Here is a 20,949-nt window from a genome sequence, read left to right as displayed (position 1 = left end):
TGTTTAATGGTTTTTAGTTACAAACTTCCATTTTATTAAAATTAGCTTGTAATAAAAAGAGAAGCTACTTGATAGTATAAATTAGTTGTCTTAAATTGATCTCCTTTTATTTTTTCATCAAGTTATAGAAGGAACTCAGTAAAAAAGCAGGAACTTTCTTGAATTTCCAAGGGTAGATACATTTGGAGGTATTATTGCAAAGGATCATGGGGAAGAGAGAAGGCCTATGGTAGTGCGGAGAGGAACTGTGATATGGGAAAACATAAAAGACGAAGAAGAAGTGGAAAAGTCCCACTGTTTTTAGCCAGTTCCAACAAGAACTAATGAAATTTTCTCTGAAATACCCTACTCCATCCCCGTGCACCCGGACACACAATCCAACGGCTTCCATTAAAACTGGAAGTTTCAGAACCATGGCTAATCTGCAATGTAAGCACATGGAGTCAGAAAGCCTAACGGATTCCATAATCATCAACCACCCTCCTGCTTTGGATCACAGACCAGGGAGGCATGGTTTGAACATGTGAAATAAATGCAGAGATTACATAAGGCAGCTTTAAATTGTAGTTCATTTTAAACAGACCACTATTAGGAAAATGTGTGTGTGTGTGTGTGTGTGTGTGTGTGTTTCTAAGGGGATTGTGGTTTGAAGAAGTACGATTTATGTGATCTGGGAAATCCTTACAAATGAATTCCATCCCACCCTCTCAAGAAAATACTATGATTGTGGCAGCTACCTGATTAAGCTGTATTCTATTACTAGTCTATGATCAGTATCACTCTGCTGCTTGTCTTATATACCGTCACAGTAAATAATAACAAGAAGCCGTTAAAATAAGTATTTATAGTTAAGTCTTGATCGGTCACACAAGAGGGTTTTTGGTTGTATTGAATGGAAATAATTGTTTCTCTAACACACTTTCAATAGTATTAATAAGACCCACTTAACTAAATGTCGTATCTTATTTCTGTGAGGAAATATCTTACCTCAAAGAATAGTCTAGAGTGTCAAGAAGGAGTGCTAGAAGAACCTGGTTCTCATTTCTTAAATTTTCTCTTACAATACTTATCAGTGCTATGAGTATTCAGAGGAATGTCTTAGTAAAAAGGGTTGACAGCGCTCCCAAGAAATCAGTGAAATAATGAGACAAAAGCATGAGTCAAATAGAGTTGGAGGCCACTGATGAATAAGTTTCAGAATACAGAAGGCTTCAAGTAGTAGAAAAAGTTTCTATTTATCTGTTTTTTTTTTTTTTTTTTTTTTTTTTTTGAGACGGAGCCTATATCTGTCGCCCAGGCTGGAGTGCAGTGGTGCGATCTAGACTCACTGCAACCTCCGCCTCCCGGGTTCACTCCATTCTCCTGCCGAGTAGCTGGGACTACAGGCGCCCGCCACAACGCCCAGCTAATTTTTTGTGTTTTTGGTAGAGCCGGGGTTTCACCGTGTTAGCCAGGATGGTCTCGATCTCCTGATCTTGTGATCCGCCCGCCTCCGCCTCCCAAAGTGCTGGGATTACAGGCGTGAGCCACTGCGCCCGGCCCTCTATTTATCTTTTTAAAGCTACTGCATATACAAATTAAAACTAAACTAGTCCTCTCTTCCTTGGTTTCAATGACCATAAAGCAAAAGGGCATATACCAGATTTGCCTTGGCTGCTACAACCAATTTATTGTTTCAGAAGATTTAGAATCTTCTGAAATACAATATTCCTAATTTTTCCAAAGATTTTCATATTATGCATTAGTCTCCAGGAAATTTATCATATTGTATCAATTTCACAAAATACACTTCTTTCATAATCACTAATTTCCACAGTGATATACGGAAAGATATAAGAAAATATGCTATTTTCTGGGCAGACGCTGTGACTCATGCATGTAATCCCAGCACTTTGGCAGGTCGAGGTGAGTGGATCACCTGAGGTCAGGCGTTCAAGACCAGCCTGGCCAATATGGTGAAACCCCATTTCCACTAAAAATACAAAAATTAGCCAGGCATGGTGGCATATACCTGTAATCCCAGCTACTCAGGAAGCTGAGGCAGGAGAATTGCTTGAACTCAGGAGGTGGAGGTTGCTAGTGAGCCGAGATTGTGCCACTGCACTGTAGCCTGGGCAACAGAGTGAGATGTTGTCTCCAAAAAAAAAAAAAAAAAAAAAAAGCTATTTTTCAATATAAAAACTGATCAATTTTCTATATATGCATCTATAAACCTATAGATGCATATAAATATTCAGTTCATAGTCTTTAGTTCAAGAGCATACAGTCTGCTGTCCATATCTGTGGGTTCTGCGCCCATGCATTCAAACAACTGTAGGCTGAAAATGTTTGGGTAAAAAAAGGATGGCCACATAGACTTTCATGTCAGTATTTTCTTTTTTTTTTTTTTTTTTGAGACAGAGTCTCGCTCTGCCGCCCAGGCTGGAGTGCAGTGGCCGGATCTCAGCTCACTGCAAGCTCCGCCTCCCGGGTTCCCGCCATTCTCCTGCCTCAGCCTCCCGAGGAGCTGGGACTACAGGCGCCGCCACCTCGCCCGGCTAGTTTTTTGTATTTTTAGTAGAGACGGGGTTTCACCGTGTTAGCCAGGATAGTCTCGATCTCCTGATCTCGTGATCGGCCCGCCTCGGCCTCCCAAAGTGCTGGGATGACAGGCTTGAGCCACCGTGCCCGGCCCCATGTCATTATTTTCTAAACAATACAGTATGACAACTATTTACATAGCGCTTATATTGTATTAGGCACTTTAATCTAGAGATGATTTAAAGTATATAGAAGGATTGTGTAGGTTATATGTATATAGTACAACATTTTATATCAGGGACTTGATTATCCATGGATTTTGGTATTGGCAGGGGTCTCCTGGAACCAATTCCCCAAAGATATGAAAGACGAGTATACTATATTTTAGAAAGTTTCTTGTAGTTCTCTCATTCTGAATTCAAGATATATTTTTAATAGATAAAGTTTTATAGCCCGTTTGACTCTCAATATTACTTAGTACATAAAATCTTTTTAAATCCAAAGTGCCCATGAAAAGGAATATTTACAATACTTTTTTTTTTTTTTTTACGGTGAAAAGACATATATATATATATATTTAGAATTAGCAAGCTAGACTCAGTTTACATTATCCCAATTTTGCTAGCAACATCCAAAGCATTGATATCAGGAGCCAGTCCAACACATGCCTTCTTCTCTCCATCAGGCCAAATCAGGGTGTTGACCTTGGCCACATCAACATGGTAGAGCTTCTTCACTATCTGTTTGATCTGGTGCTTGCTGGTTTTAACATCCACAGTGAATAGAAGTGTGTTGTTGCCTTCTATCTTCTTCATGGCAGACTCAGTGGTCAGCAGAAACTTGATGATAGCATAGTGGTCAAGCTTACTTCTCCTGGGGGCGCTCTTCTGAGGATATTTGGGCTGCTTCAAGAGTCATAGTATCTTGGGCTGCCGTGGGTGACATGTGGATCTTCTTGTGTGTGTGTGTGTGGCTGTGGACACCTTTCAACACTGCCTTCTCGACCTTTAAAGCCTCCGCTTTGGCTTCCGCTTTAGGAGGGCGGGAACTTCCTTCTTCGCTTTTGGCGCCATCTTGTGAAATGGGTCCAATGCTTTAAAAAAAAAATCTACAACTGCTTTTAAAAAATGCATTCCTAGGCTGGGCGCGGTGGCTCAAGCCTGTCATCCTAGCACTTTGGGAGGCCGAGACGGGCGGATCACGAGGTCAGGAGATCGAGACCATCCTGGCTAACACAGTGAAACCCCGTCTCTACTAAAAATACAAAAACTAGCCGGGCGAGGTGGCGGCGCCTGTAGTCCCAGCTACTCCGGAGGCTGAGGCAGGAGAATGGCGTGAACCCGGGAGGCGGAGCTTGCAGTGAGCTGAGATCCGGCCACTGCACTCCAGCCTGGGCGACAGAGCGAGACTCCGCCTCAAAAAAAAAAAAAAAAAAAAAAAATGCATTCCTAGTTTCATCTCAAGATATAGAAACATGTCTTTTTTGTTATCTTACTCCTGGTCATATCAACAGTTCAAGGGGTTGGGTGGGGTGGGAGTGGGACCAACATTGAAGATGAAGAAATTCTCACCTGTGTCTGTTTGTCCTCTCTACTTGTATAACAAAAAGTAAATTGCTAGATAAGTGAGTACTTAGGTATTCTAATTTGGAATGGACTGGCATTTGGAAGTAAACTGTATCACAGTTTAGAAAGTTTTAAATTTGTAGCTCTCAGTCTTACTCATTCTTCTGTCTTGTTAATTCATTTTTTAAAACCTATATTGTCTGTGCTTAGATTGTGAGTTTTTCAAAGAAATGCTAATTGCTTAATGTCTGAAGAAACTTCATCTCTCAGAGTAATTTCAATTTTCTTTTGACTATTAAGTTTCTGGTAGCAGGAAGGCTTAATTTGGCAAACCCTTGCATTTTAAAAGTTTAAAATGAGAGAAACAGAAGGCCACCAAAGAACCATTCTGAAATAGAAATAAGTTCTAATTAAAAAATTATTCGTTCTAGCTCCTAGGATGAAGACAAATTGCAATTAGGTCTTGTAATGGAATAATTGCAAACATATTTTCTCCAAATACCTAGGAGAATAAATGATTTTTCCAATAAAATATTTTATCAATAAGTAGAAGCTTTCAAATACATATGTGGTATGTACCTTTATCAAATGATTGCTTAATAGAGTTTTACAGATCAGCTGAAAGATTTTAATCAATTTATTTTTTGATTTTCAAATAATTTTTTTTCTTTAATTTTGCCTGGGAAATTGTTTAAATGAGCCAGTATTCCACAAACCATAGTGAAACAAAAGAAGTTGGCATTTTAAATAAGGCAACAGGCTTTCATTCTATGAAACTTCTTATACTATGGATTAATTTCTTATACTATGAAACTTCTTATACTATGGATTAATTTTGCTTTTTTGAAATTCTAGCTATCTTGGTTTTCACAACACAACATTTTTCTTGGTTCTCCTGCTTCCTCTGTGGTCTTCATCTTTTTTTTGTTTGTTTGATCTCTTTTGTTCTCATCCTCTTCCTAATTTTTAAATGTAAGTCTTCCTTTCAGGGTTGGGTCTTTGTTTCCAATCTTTCCCACTTTGCTGCCATGTGCCCAAGCTCAGTCTCTCTTCTAAAACATGGTCTTTTGTATTTCTTCCTAATGTGTTGAAAATCAAACTCATTACATCTTTTTCCATGAGTTTCCAGGCTCTGTTTGTAACAGAACCATTTCCTCAGTCATACTGTCTCTTTAAGCATCTGAGATGTCTCTTACTTTTCTTCTAGCTCCTAGGTCAATTACCCCATCACTGCAGCCATCGTTCTCTCTTCTGTTTCTTCTCTTCCTTACCCTTGTTTCAGGCAGTCATTTTTCCCTTGCATAATATAATGAAATGTAATTGATGTCCCTACCTCTTGTCTCTGTCATGATGAATTCCATGGTAATACTTACAAATCAATCTTCCCGAAGTATAGTATTAGCTATGTCAATTCTCTACCAAAAATCCTTATGAGTTTGCCATTTTCTGCTGTATAAAGTACAATATTCCCATCCTGGCACACAAATCCATCCAAATACGGGCCTACCATGTTCTCATCCTCTCACAGTAATGTGTATCTCAGCCAAACTGGTGTTGGTATTCCTAGGACTAACCTCGTGATTTCCTAACTTTTTGCCTTCATCAGTGCTTTTCCTTTAATGAGGACTTTCCTACCGTATCATCTGCCTCAAGTTGTTAACATAGCGCTTAATTTTCAAATGCTACCTTACACAGGAAGCCTTCCTTCAACTTCTAGCCAGGCACAATCCCTTTTGTTTCTTTTATCTTCATCTTCCCATAGCATTGTGCTTGTATGTTTCTAGTGGTACCAACCTTGTTCCACTTTAGCTATTTGAGGATGTGTTTATTGCAATTCAAAACATTTTTAATTACTCATATGTAAAATAAAATGAAAGGCATCTATTACAGTGTAAAGTCTCTGGGGGAAGGACTGGTTTATTCACATGTGTGTTTGATGTAGCACACCGCAGGGGCCTAGGCAGTAATAGATGCTTTAATTACTATTGGTTTCACTGAATTGTGAAGACAGCAATAATATTTAGTACATGTACATTTAGACATAAGTTTGCTCTGCAGTTATTTGAGGCATCTTAGAAAACAATCTAAGATTTAAGTCCTAAGGGATATCGTTTTTCAGATTTTAGAAGTCAGGATGGTTCTTTGGAGTTTTCATTTTTTCTTTTAATGAAATGAAAATAAAGCTGATTTAGCGGAGCTGGCGTCTCCACCATGTTAGGTCTGAGGCGGCTGCCGTGGCCGCTCTGCTAGCGCCGGGAGCTGCGGTGACACCAGGAGCCGGGGCACCCGTTCCCTCCACAGCAAGATCAGCCGCATCTCCAAGGCAGAGATCTGCTACCAGGGCATCCTCTGCACCGGACACCTAGAACCCCACCGTCGCCCTCGCCAAAATTCCATTTTCTGGTACAGAAGATACGTCGTCCAATACCACCTGGAGATGAAGTATTGGAATAAAATGTGTTCTATGGGAGTGACATTAAAGACCTCACTGTGAGCCACCAAAACCACGGTGTTCTGTGCCTGAAGACCCAGCTCTCCTTCAGTCCTCACTAGGCTCATCAACTTCTTCATTCCAGTGAGTGGGTTCTCACGGGCCTTTCGCCAGGATGCCCATGTACAGTCAGTTCAGCCCAAACTCCTTAGCTGGGTAAGAGTTTCGTGCTGTTGGTGTTGCTGGAAGCTCTTTGACATCGTTTGGAACAGAAACATCAAATAGTGGTATCTTACCCCAAAGTAGTGTGGTTGGCTCTGCCTTAACACAGGATACAAGATCTCTAACAGCACAGTTGTCTCAAGTTCCCTCAAGCCCTCAGTTAGACACTTTGAGGAAAGCTCAACCATGGAACAAGCAGTGAAGACTGTCTTGGCCCATTTACCTGCTCCAGCACCTGTTGGGAGAAGGAGCCCTGTATCAACTAGGCCTTTGTCATCTACCAATCAAAAAGCAATAGAGAATCAAGAGCACTGGTGAGCTGAAATACACAATGTTTCAAGACCAGAAAACGAGCAACTCAGAAATGGTAGCAAGAGACAAATAGCTCCAGGTGCTCCTTCAGCTCCAAGGAGAGGGCGCAGGGTTCAGCGGGGTACCAGGTATTCTACGAGATGGACCAATGAAATTTGAGAAAGGTTTTGACTTTGAAAGTGCAAATGCACAATTCAACAAGGGAGAGATGGACAGAGATTTTCATAATAAACTTAAAAGAAGATAAACGTGAGAAACAGGAGGAGCCTGTAAATGGTGAGGATAAAGGTGACCCAGGAGTTGATACCCAAAACAGTAAAGGAAATGCTGATGAAGAAGATCCACTTGGACGTAATTGCTAGTAGGAAAAAACTAAATCCTTCTTTGATAATATTTCTTGTGATGACAATAGGGAACGTAGATCAACGTGGGCTGAAGAAAAAAGATTAAATGCTAAAACATTTGGAATCCCACTTCATCCAAACCGTGGCCATGGGAGATACAGAGGCAGAGGAATCCTTGGTTTCTGTGGTGGCAGAGGGCATGGTGGTGGCAGATGTGGCACTTTCACCATCCCTGGAAGATTTCACAGCGGATTCGGAGGAGGTCATGGGGGCAGGGAGTTTTCGGATTTCGAATATAGGAAAGACAACAAAGTTGCTGGATAGTCTATAAACAAGTCTCTGAAAATAGGTGAATTTTTAGCTCTTCATGGTCCTGAAAATTGATTTTAGTCTTTGTGAAGAATGAAGTGAATTCACTGTACATTTGTCATCAGCACTGGGTTTTTGTTTTGTGTTTGTTTTTCTGCTTAATTTCAAAGATAAAATGTAGTTACTTTTTGGGGTGGGGAGGAGAAAGGCTAATCTTAAAAAATGAACATAAAATATATTTGGAATAGCACAAAGTTAAGTAATTTCTTATGTACAGTTAAGCAGTACTTCAGTGGGACTTACAAGTATTTTTTTCCTCACTAAAAATGTATTTTTTAAATTACTAAATCATATTTGGCAATTGCAAGTTGCCTGCAAATAGGACTGTGATACCGTGTTTTGGGCCACAAAAGGTTGTGTGTATCTTTCTCCTTTCTTTTGGGGAATCCTATAATATGAGGTAGCTTATTTCATCAATTATTTAGGATGCTGGATGGTAGAGAATTTTCAGTCAACTAGGTACACACAGTAAATATAGTTTCTTAGGCAAAGGTAACATTTTATATAGTTGTAAAATTCCATTATATTCCATTGCCAAAGAAACATTAAGAACTTCGTATAGCCACATAAAAAGCAACCAAATTTTTAAAGAATAATCATTTTAAAGTCAGAAAAATGGCTGATTTTAATATTTATGCTCAGGGCAATATCTGTCTTGGTATTCAGAAAGTTGTGAAAATACAAAAGGATTTTTTGTGTCTTCCTTCCTATTTTTCTTGCATCAGATCACTTTGCCTCATCTTCTCATCTATAAATTGGGGAATAATATTATCTACTTCATAGGGTGGTTGTGAGATTTCCTTGAATTAATATATGTGAAGCCATGAGCACAATGCCTAGCATAAGATCATTAACAGTCATCAGCAAGGAAGAAACCCAAGAGCAATTGGATTGAACCTGTCTGCAGTCACACGCAGGTTTTTCTTGAATTCTTCATCTAAGTCCCTGGATCCTGCATATGTGAGCAATAGTAGCTAAAGTGAACTGTGGTTATCTCCCTCTTTCAGCTAACTTCAATCACTGCTTCTGAGTGAACATTGCAGGTTGTGTTTGGTGAGGGATTCAAGGCCTTTATGCTTCATAGTGGAACGAATCAAATTCTACATCAATTGCTTAATTAAGATTATGAAAAAATAGATAAATTTCACTTGAGAAAAGGACTAAATCTGATTTGTCCATCCGTGTACCTCAGCCCATGGCACACTGCCTGGTGTATTGCAGGCACTCAAAAATTTTTTGTTGAATGAAGAAGTCAGTTAATGGAGTTAAACGACTAAGACATGATTTGTTTTTCTTACCTTTAGAAGATATCCTAGAGATGAACTCCCTTTTTTGAGAGCAATTAGCATATAGTTGATTTTATTATGAAGATAAATGACCCCTTATTTTATAGTAATTGATTTCTTTGCAATAGAATCAGTGTAAGTAATTGGGAATAAATTCTCGTTAATATATGACATTGTTAGAAACATTCCATCTCGCTTGCATGAAAATCATCTAACAGGGTTAAATGACATTCTGCAGGTGCTTACTGTGTGCCAGACACAGTTCTAAATGTTTCAAAAAATAAAATGTGCATTTCATAAGTGTGGTGTGGGATCCTGGGTTGAATCCTTAAATGGAAAAAGTATTAATGGAAAAGCAGGCAAAATCTGTATAAAATCTGGAGTTTGGTTAATTGCAATGCATCACTGTTGGTTTCTTAGTTTTGTCAAATGTGCCAATGTAATGTAAGAGAGTAATGTTTGGGGAAACAGGTGAGAGGTATATGAAAACTTTCTGTATTATCTTTGCAACTTTTCTGTATACCTAAATTTATTACAAAATAAAAAGCTTATTAAAAAATATGTATTCATTTGTTTAATCCTTAAAACAAGCCTATGATACAAGTATCATTGTTGGCTCCTTTTACAAGTAAAAATTCAAAGTTTAGACAGGTTAAGTTATTCCTCGGGTCAGCAGCTGCTGTCAGTGCCAAGATACTGGCATTTTATTCTAGGATGCAGTGGTCCCCAACATTTTTGTCACCAAGGACTGGTTTCATGGGAGATACTATTTCCATGGATGGGGGAAAGGGGGATGCAGGGATGGTTTTAGGATGAAACTGTTCCACCTCAGATCGTCAGACATTAGTTAGATTCTGATAAGGAATGTGTAACTAGATCCCTCCCATGTGCCGTTCACAATAGGGTTTGCGCTCCTAAGAGAATCTAATGCCGCCACTGATCGGACAGGAGGCACAGCTTAGGTGGTAATGCTCAGTCAGCTGGCACTCACCTACTGCTGTGTGGCCCAGTTCCTAGCAGGCCACAGACAGGTGTTGATCGGTGCCTGGGAGTTGGGGACCCCTGCTAGGTTGTACACTTTTTAAACAATATGCATTCCTTTATCTCCTGGACTCAAGTAATCAAGAAGTCAGTCATGAAGCAGATATAATCACAGCTCAGTAAATAATTCTATCTTCTGTGACTCTAGTCATATGGCCAATGATTGACCATTTTTGTTGCAACGCTATTCCCTATGAAACTTAGGCTAGATGCTGTTGATTCTTGATTTCAGAATATCACACAATCAACCACTACCATGACCGCAAATTCTAAGTTGAGTGCATTTTAATTGATTCTCATGATCATATCTTAAATTCCTGAACCCAAGACTGAAATGTTGAATTCTTTAGTCATTTGGGGGTTATCGTGAAAGCCACTGTCCTGTCTCCCTGTACTGGTACCCACGCTACCCTCTGTGTGGGTCATATCTGTGCAAATGTCATGCATTGATGCTTTCCCTGTCAAACTGTTTACAAAAAACACATAGTTTCTGAAGAAAAATTGAAGAAAGATGCAGAGAAGAAAAACACACTAAAGCAAAAACTCTCCAGAAAAAGGTAAATAAAAAAATTCCTCATAAACTTTAAAGACTAGAACCAGAACTTTAAGCTTAGAGGTAGCTAATACGTTCCAAATAATCTTATTGTATGTAGCAGTCAAAAACCTCTTTATTCTTTAATGGGTATTTCTAGCTGCTTTCTTACACCCTTAAAAACTTTATGTCTTGCCTGCACAGCTGCAACTATGACCACAGGCCACTTCTTTTTCTCATTATATTGCCCACCTATTTGTAACAATATCCTTTATTGTTTCCTTAACCACAAACAGCACTGTGGGTGAAAGAAACTGTTGCTCTCTTATTTATTTCAATATGACAGATGAAAATGTGTGGGGGAGGAGCACGAACAGGAAGAGAAAGGTTTTTTTCCCTTCTTTCTTTGATGCTACTATTTCAAAGCACAATTACACTTTTTTTCTTCGTTTTGTTTGGTTTTAATTTGACCAATGAACATTTACAAGATTTGCAATGTATAGGGAAAAATGAAATTATTTGTGTTTTTAAAAAATCTATGTGCAAGTCCAAATTTTAATTTACCTAGGAAGACTGTATTACTTCTCCATAGATTCAGATTATTGATTAAAATATTTAATGCATTTCTGCTGGACTCATTTTTCTTCCGAAAACACTTCTTGCTTTCACCTAAAATATGGTGAAAATAAATGCTTATTGTAAGTTTTAGGAAATTTCATTTATCCCTAAGAAATATATTTCTTGTTATGCCCTTGATTTATTATTTTTTTGAACAAATTGCTTAATAACTTTTAAACTTGGACATTTATAGCTGTATTTTCCTTTGATTACATGTACCTAAGAAGATTTAATTTAAAAAAACTGGAATAAAATTGTAAAGGAGCTCACTGGAAATCAACCAAAATTGAGTGTAAAATGTAAAAAAAGAAAATCTTCAGGCAGCAGGAGAAACAACCTATCTTGACCTTGGTGTGAAATTTTCTGGTGCTGCTGCCAGTCCTGTTACTGTGGCCCCAGAGCCCTTTAGTTCTGTTCTCTCCTTACCTCTCCCATTACTTTCCCTTCCCTGTCTCTGTTTTTCCATTTCTAAACACACACACTGGCTGAAGTGGTGTGCAGGGAAAGGATGGTGCATCTCTGTTTGTTTTCTCTCTGCATTTTCTATTTTCTGACCACAAAATGTCTAGAGATCCCTCATATAATCCAAAATAGTTTAAAAATTTTGTTTGTATTGTTTTTTGTCCAGGATAATGCTATTGGTTTGCCCAATTTTTTATACTGTTGGCTATAAGCTCATACAAATTATAAATGTCCTTCATAAATACATTGTGAACTTTTTTCTCTTAGCACTTAGTATAATATTTTGCTACAGTCTGTCATTAATATACCATTTAACATACACATATACATTTGCCAGCCATTATCATTGTTACCCATGCTTGACTGAAAAATATACTGAAAATATTAGTCTACTTTTCCACAGGCTCATTTAACTTACACTGTTATATTTAAGGTATATGCCTATAACACCCCATCTCCCACTTGACACTTCTAAGCCCAACCCACTTTTTACTGTCAGCCACGAGTTCTGCATCTTCCATGAAATGTCACTGGTCCATTCCAGCTCTTGTTGCTTGTTCCTTCTCTCCTCCCTTTTATTTCTGGATTCTTGAGACCTATACTTTAATGTTAATCTTTTGGCTCAAGTTATTAACCTTCAATGGCAGAGTGGCAAATGTAACTTTTTTATGCTACATAACATAATATCTGCTTGTTTACTGCTTGCATATTCCAACCTAAATTTGAATTGGCATATGATCTTATTGTCAATATATGACTAACTTGTGTAATATAGATATTAAAATTTATATATGCTTTATTTACCTCACAAAAATCTGTATATGCTCAAGCTAGATCTTGAGTTTCATCAAGGTAGCGACCATGTTTTATATTTGTTGGTGTTCTCTGTTCCCTAACAGTGAAAGGGGTCAGTATATTATGGTCGATAACTATAAACCCTCTGTGGACAGGAACAAATTAAGAAAAGATATTCTACTTGTTTACCTACATGGTAACTTAGAGTTGTTTAAATGTCTCGAATAGAAACATAAACAATCTTGACTCAAATTTTTAAATTATTTTCTAACGATTGATGGAAACCACAAACTATAGATAGAAAACGGCGCTGAACCTCTTAGTGACTGACCAACAGGAAAACAGGTACCAGAAAGAATGAAGACTTTTACATCAGGTGTTTTAGAAGAGATTCGTGGTTATCTGAGTAGAGTTATGATACCAGGGCGGTGTGTTCATTCAAGGCTGATAAGAAACCTTAACTTGACAAGATAAACAAGAGTTAATCAGCTAAATGACACTTGTGATTCTGGCATATCCTCTGAGGATGAAAAATAACCCCTGTCTCAGGGTCAAAGTAATGACTCAACTCTTAGAAATTGAGGTGGAAATGTCCAGTTTTGGGAAGAATAATGTTTCACATTCCATAGGCTATCCTCATGTAAGTGTAAATAGCTAGAGTAAATGATTGTGGGCATCTGAGCCGTGACTAGGAAGTAAAGAAAGGTTATAATACACACAGCTTCAGAGACATTGTCATCATCACAAAGAGCCTTTGGACTTGGAGTTTATGCCTTTCTGTATTCTCGGAGCTGTGGAAATATAGTCCAGGAAGGACGGTTTCAAATTTAGATTAGAATATGCAAGAAGCAAACAAGCAGATATTGTCTAATGTAGCATAAGAGAGAGTTACATTTGCCACTCTGCCATTGAAGGTTAATAACTGGAGTGTGGATGACCCCATAGAGAAAAGTGAATACATTTTCCAAGCATTTCATTCTGGTTGTTGCAATGATGTATCAAAGGCAAAGTAAATAGTTCTGTTACTACACTTGCCTTACAATGCCCACACGTATAATATAGTGTTATTTTTTATGCCAGATAATGTTCAAAACTTTATTATGTAACTGGAGAACTTCAAAAATCACTTGAACTGTACATTTTCAGAATTACTTTAGTATTTCACTGCCTTTGTTAAAAGAAAAGAAGGGAAAAAGAAAAAAGCTGCTCCATGTACATACATAAACTGATTGCCATTATCACAAAGGCAAGAGAATGAAAATACAACAAATCATACATCTGCATTCCTTGCTGTTTATTCTGTTATCAAATTAGCTGAAATGAGATACCTACGTAGCTCATGGACATTTCCTAGGCAACCATCTTTCTTTATTCAACATTTTACCAAGGTCTTAGAATTCTTAAGATAAGCTGCAAAGAGTCAAATGCAAGCATAGGAGGAAAAAAAGAGAGAGAGAAAACAACTTTTGGTATTTTTAAGACCTAAACTCTGAGATTGCATAATGTTTTGAGGCAAAGAACTCCAAACATCCATTCCACACATAGTTGGAAATGATCCCAGTTGGAAATGGTGTGTGTGTGTGTGTGTGTGTGTGTGTGTGTGTGTGTGTGTTGGTGGTGGTGGAGATGGGTAAGTAAAAGGGTTAGAACAAATTGCTTCCTTTAGTTACACGTTTCCTCAATTAAAGAACAATTGTTATGTTTCATGTCTATAACTGTTTGCACCAGTTTTTCAAAATCACAAAGAATACTAAGTTCTGTTCTTTCTAATTTTGTTTGACATAGACTTTCTATTGAGCTTTATGGTAGGGGTCATGTAACTGGGACAATCCTTTGCATAAAGAAAGTGCAAGACATATTTTATTTCTATACATCTTGACATCTTGCATCCCCTTCCAATTGCTGTTTCATGGTAGGAATTTTTCTTCCTTATCTTTATATCTTTATACCCTACCAATGCATATCTATAAATTTTTATAATACCCATTGTGCAAGAATGATAATTACGCTTTTGTTTGCTATGCCTGCAAGTATCTTCTCTCAGGTAGAATATTCCAAAACTGTAAATGTAGTTTCCATAAAAATAATACATATCATTTTGTTATCTCATAAAATTATGATAACCAATGTTTTCATAGTTAAAAATTCAGTTAAAAATTAAAAATTTCAGTTAAAAATTCAGCTCCATTACCACAATTATTTCTTTTGTCTCTCTAGGTACTTGGTTCAGCAGTCACATCTAAAGATCTTGTATACTCTGAAATTATTAACAGTCAACTGGGTTTGAAGGTACATGACAAAGTATCATAATACCATCATTCAGAAAATTAGTAAGAAGCAGCCAGGGGCTGTGGCTCACATCTGTAATCCTAGAACTTTGGGAGGCTGAGGCAGGCAGATTACTTGAGCCTAGAAGGTCACATCCAGCCTGCGCAACATGGCAAAATTACATCTCTAAAAAAAATACAAAAATTAGCTGTGCATAGTCGTATGCCTATAGTCCCAACTACTGGGGAGGCTGAGGTGGGAGAATCACTGGGAGGATCGCTTAAGTCCCGAAAGTGGAGATTACAGTGAGCTGAAATCATACCACTGTATGTCAACCTAGGTTATAGGGTGAGACTCTGTCTCAGGAAAGAAATGAAAAGATTAGTAAGAAGAGATTAATTATTTTGTGTCATTTTATGTAATTCTCCTTATTCAAGTCTCTATCCAGTATGAGGCTGAAAAGATTTCTGCAAATGAGTACATAATTTTACTAAAGTTACTAATTAACATGTATTGGTTATTGGGAAAGGGATGAAGAATTGCTAAATATTAAAACTTGGAAGAAGACTTTACAAATTTACAGTCTATTTTGAGTTTTTCACCAAAGAGAAAACTGAGAAAGCAAACACCATAAATTGAAGACCATGAAGTATAAGTTTTTTCTGACTTGAGGACAATGATTGGAGGCTAGGTGTGAGGCACAGAGGTTGGAGATCATGCTGGTAGGAAGGTCTAGGTGTCCCAAGAAAACAGTACGTGCAACAAACATTGTGCCAGGTGCGGTGGCTCACATCTGTAATCCCAGCACTTTGGTTTGTTTGTTTGTTTGTTTTGAGACGGAGTCTCACTCTGTCGCCCAGGCTGGAGTGCAGTGACTGGATCTCGGCTCACTGCAAGCTCCGCCTCCCGGGTTCCCGCCATTCTCCTGCCTCAGCCTCCCGAGTAGCTGGGACTACAGGCACCTGCCACCTCGCCCGGCTAGATTTTTGTATTTTTTTAGTAGAGAAGGGGTTTCACCGTGTTAGCCAGGATGGTCTCGATCTCCTGACCTCGTGATCCGCCCATCTCGGCCTCCCAAAGTGCTGGGATTACAGGCTTGAGCCACCACTCCCGGCCAATCCCAGCACTTTGGGAGGCTGAGGCGGGTGGATCACCTGAGGTTGGGAGTTCGAGACCAGCCTGGCCAACATGGAGAAACCCCCCTCTACTGAAAATACAGAATTAGCCAGGAGTGGTAGAGCATGCCTGTTATCCCAGCTACTGGGGAGGCTGAGGCAGGAGAATCGCTTGAACCCAGGAGGGGGAAGTTGCAGTTGCAGTGAGCCGAGGTGGCACCATTGCACTCCAGCCTGGGCGACAAGAGCGAAACTCCATCTCAAAAAAAAAGAAAGAAAGAAAGAAAGAAAGAAAGAAAACAGTAAGTGCAACAAACATTGTGATGATAACAAGATAATTTCCTGAAAATCTATAATATATGTCAATATAATATAATAACATCTCAAAAAAGAAAGAAAACGGTAAGTGCAACAAACATTGTGATGAAAACAAGACAATTTCCTGAAAATCTATAATATATGTCAAGTGAGGATGCCCATGAAAGAGTGTAACAACGTCTGACTCTAGGCTAGGATACTCTTGATCATTCTTACATCTAGATGAGTTAATCAGAATTGGTGTGTGACTATTCTAAGGGCTAGAACCTGAAGGGAAACGGAGAGGACACTGTGCTGAAACTGAAATTTAGGGAGAAATTCCAGAACTGTTCACACAATCTTTGCGCATGCCTGTTTTGTTTTATTCAATTGTTAGTTGCAGTTGGATAAAAGATCTAAACTTAGCAAACAAGGAGCTGCAGAAAGGAGAGAGACCCCCTCCTCTGCTTAGTTGATTGGCATGTGTTTAATAGACATACTGTAAGTAGCTAACATTTCAGTCATATGCAGAGACCTTAGGGGGTTGTGACTGAGAGAGAACTTTTGACTGTTAGCTATGACTCACAAAAAATCCAAGGCTCTCAGTTTTGTTCTACCCACATGTAAGTTAGTTCATACCTCAGATAATATAACCTTACTTCAAAGAAGGTGGTCTTGGCTTCAGGCATATATAAATTTTTTTTTTTTTTCTGACTGCAAAGGCTTTGCACCTGTGTTTCCTTAATGCATGTGAGAAAAATACAAATTTCAAAGGGAATTATTCTCTGTTTTGCCATCCTAGTCCATCCCACCTTACCAACCAAGGAAACTACAAATTATCATGATTCTGAAATTGGCAGTTCCCCAGAATGCTTCACATTCCGTGTTAGTAAGCAGAAAAAGAAAAAGAGGAAGAAAAGAAGTCTTTCCTCTGGGAATGTGGTAAAAATGTTAGAATTCTTTCCAGAAGAAGAAATCCACATCTACAAGAGCACATTGTTTTCATGTTTTTCTAGGCTTTATTTTCAACCTTGAAAACTTGCATCTAGAGCCTCCCGCCAGAATATGACCTACACCAGCAAGGCTGAGACTAGCACCTGTGAGAAGCAAATCCATGACTGTTAAAATATTCAGTCTCTGGGTGGGACAAAGCACACCCTTGTTTCATTGAGATTGTGCCAGGAAAGGACCACAGTCTAGCTGGCATTGCAGCCATGGCCAGAAACCAGTTTACCCGGCAACTTACTTAATAGAATTCACAGCATCTCTTGGACTCTTAAACACAGTTACACTGAACTAAAGTAAAAGATGTGGCGGCTTTGAGATTGGTAAACCTCTTTTCCATAGTATGCTGCTGATCTATATTACTGCGCACACTGTCCTAATATTCCAGTCTTCTCTTGGCTAGTCTGTTTACCCTCTAGACCAGTAACAGAAGTGAGTGAAAGGAGGCCAGCTTTAAGAAGAGTCAGTCAATATTCCCATTCTCGATTTCTGGTAGTACCGCAGATACATTGCATGTGGGAGGCAACTGACACAGCCTCACTGCCTACAGCATCCTCAGGACCGTGAGGGACTGAGAAAAATGGGAGAGAGCCTGTCCGTCAGAAGGTTGGGCAGTTACTCAGCAATATCTGAGTATTACCACACAGAATCTGAGTCCTGGTGATGAAGGATCCTCCACATTCTCAAAATGAGCTGCGTAATATGAAATCTCTTAATTTTTAAGTGTTATAGTGTGCCAGTGCAGCCTGTAAGTACTCAAATGTAGAAACTGTAGGTTTCAACTTTTAATCCAAAGTAGTACCTTTGTCTAGTAGATCAATAGATCCCCCTCTTCTGTACTCATTTAGTAAATTGAAGTGAACTGGAGCCTATATATTTTACCGACATGTATGTGATATATACAGATGTGGCCATATGGTACTATTTTGCTTGTATCTTCGCTGTCAATGAAAAAGGCTTTTGGACTAAAGGTAAAGTAGACATTGAAAAAGGGAAAGTAAAACACAATATGAATGAGAAATTTATAGAAATGATTGGCCTTGAAGTGTTTTAAGTTCTCTTACCTAGCTATATCATATCCCGGAGAACGGAGAAAACATAAAATGTTTTATCAAACTGCTTAATCCACATTTGAATGGATGAATAAATATATATCTAGGATGTTGGATATAATTAGACAAATTATAACAGTGGTTACTAAATAGTTCCAGTCCTTGAAGAAGTTTTCGCTGGTCTGGGGAGAAATTAAAAAATATATAGATAATTATAGTGTATGGAGTATATAAACTTATTTGTGCTTGGACAAATCTCGCTACCTGTGGGATTTTTAGCCAGTCTCTTCCCTCCTCTGTATCCTCGTTTGTAAAATGAAAGTTTAGAATTCAGTGACCTTATTTTTGTTTTCTATTGCTGTTATAACACATTACCACAAACTTAGTGGCTTAAAACAACATAAATTTATTATCTTATGGTTCTGAAGGTCAGAAGTCCATCATGAGTCTCATGTGCTAAAATCGAGGTGTCAGCAGGGCCACATTGTTTCTGGAGGCTCTGACCAAGAATTGCTTTTCTGGTTTATTCCAGCTTCTAAAACCTACTTCTTTCCTTGGATTATAGCTTCCCTCTATCTTCAAAGCCAGTAACAGTCAAGTCTTTTCTTTTTTTAAAAAAAGTATATTTTGTTTTTAAATTGACAAGTAAAAATTGTGTATATTTCAGTATACAAAATGATGTTCTGAAATACATATATACTGTGGAATGTGTAATCACATGTGTTACCTCACATGCCATTTATTTTGTGGTGGGAACACTTAAAATCTACTCTCTTAGCAATTTTCAAGTATACAATTTTGTTATTAAGTATAATCATAATGATGTACAGTAAATATCTTGAAGTCCTCCTGTTTAATTGAAATTTTGTATCCTTTGTGAAGTCTATTTTGTGTCCTATCACTTTTAAACTCTTCTGCCTCCTTTTTCTCCTTTTAAGGACCATTTTGGTTACACTGGGGACATCTAGATAATACAGATAATCTCATTATTTTAAGGCCCAGCTGATTAGCACATTAAATCCACCTGCAGATTGAATTCCTCCTTGTTATGTAACATAACATATTTATAGTTTCTGGAGAGTGGGACGTGGACATTTTTGAGGGGCCATTTGTCTGTCTACCACATCATTTCAACTAATTTTTAGATTTTTCTGTCTTGTGAATCTAAGAGATAACGTATTGTTAAGCCTGACTTGTTATGAAGGAATGAGACAGGTTTTAGGGAGGTAAGTGGGCCTGAAGTTTGCCATAATTTATGGCATCCTCTTAGGGTCCCATAAAAAGTTCTACCCACCTCACGCCCAAGATGGCCGAATAGGAACAGTTCCAGCCTCCAGCTCCCAGCATGAGCAACACAGAAGACGGGTGATTTCCGCATTTTCAACTGAGGTACTGGGTTTCTGCATTTTCAGCTGAGGTACTCCTCTCACTGGGGCATGTCAGACAGTTGGTGCTGGTCAGTGGGTGCAGCCCAACCAGCGAGAGCTGAAGCAGGGCGAGGCATGCCTCACCGAGGAAGCACAAGGGGGAAGGGAATTCCTTTTCCTAGCCAAGGGAAACTGAGATACACAATACCTGGAAAATTGAGTAACTCCCACCCTAATATTGCGCTTTACTAAGGGTCTTAGCAAATGGCACACCAGGAGATTATATCCCACACCTGGCCCGGAGGGTCCCACGCCCACAGAGCCTTCCTCATTGCTAGCACAGCAGTCTGAAATCTAACTGCAAGGCAGCAGTGAGGTTGGGGGAGGGGCACCTGCCATTGCTGAGGCTTAAGTAGGTAAACAAAGCCTCCAGGAAGCTCGAATTGGGTGGAGCCCAACGCAGCTCAAGGAGGCATGCCTGCCTCTGTAGATTCCACCTCTGGGGACAGGGTATAGCTAAACAAAAAGTAGCAGAAACCTCTGCAGATGTAAATGTCCCTGTCTAACAGCTTTGAAGAGAGCAGTGGTTCCCCTAGCATGGAGGTTGAGATCTGAGAACGGACAGACTGCCTGCTCAAGTGGGTCCCTGACCCCTGAGTAGCCTAACTGGGAGACATCCCCCACTAGGTGCAGAATGACATCTCACACCTCACATGGCTGGGTAAACCTCTGAGACAAAGTCTTCCAGAGCAGGAATCAGATAGCAACACTCGCTGTTCAGCAATATTCTATCTTCTGCAGCCTCTGCTGCTGATACCCAGGCAAACAGGGTCTGGAGTGGACCTCAAGCAAACTCCAGCAGACCTGCAGCTGAGGGTCCTGACTGTCAGAAGGAAAACTAAAAACAGAAAGGACATCCACACCAAAACCCCATCACTATGTCACCATCATCAAAGACCAAAAGCAGATAAAACCACAAAGATGGGGAAAAAGCAGTGCAGAAAAGCTGGAAATTAGAAAAATCAGAATACATCTCCCTCTCCAAAGGAATGCAGCTCTTCGCCAGCAACGGAATAAAGCTGGACGGAGAATGACTTTGAAGAGTTGAGAGAAGAAGGCTTCAGTGGATCAAACTTCTCAGAGCTAAAGGAGGAAGTACGTACCCAGTGCAAAGAAACTAAAAACCTTGAAAAAAGAATGGATAAATGGATAACTAGAATAATCAATGCTGAGAAGATCATAAAAGAACTGATAGAGATGAAAATCGTGACACAAGAACTACGTGACAAATGCACAAGCTTCAGTAACCGACTCGATCAACTCTAAGAAAGAGTATCAGTGATTGAAG

At 39.0% G+C, this 20,949-nt stretch overlaps 2 pseudogenes; one reads left to right on the top strand and one right to left on the bottom strand.

Annotated features, from left to right (window-relative positions):
• The window catches only part of LOC111530093, a 32,544-nt pseudogene extending 29,209 nt beyond the window's left edge, over positions 1 to 3,335 (bottom strand).
• Positions 3,336 to 4,075: 740 nt separating this feature from the next.
• On the top strand, positions 4,076 to 7,718 carry LOC111530088 (annotated as a pseudogene).
• Positions 7,719 to 20,949: the final 13,231 nt, after the last annotated feature.

The sequence above is a fragment of the Piliocolobus tephrosceles genome, chromosome 5 (genome assembly GCF_002776525.5).
Source record: "Piliocolobus tephrosceles isolate RC106 chromosome 5, ASM277652v3, whole genome shotgun sequence".
In the NCBI taxonomy this organism is placed as follows: Eukaryota; Metazoa; Chordata; class Mammalia; order Primates; family Cercopithecidae; genus Piliocolobus; species Piliocolobus tephrosceles.
Note: the sequence above shows the minus strand (reverse complement) of the source record. Positions and strands in the feature narration are given on the sequence as shown.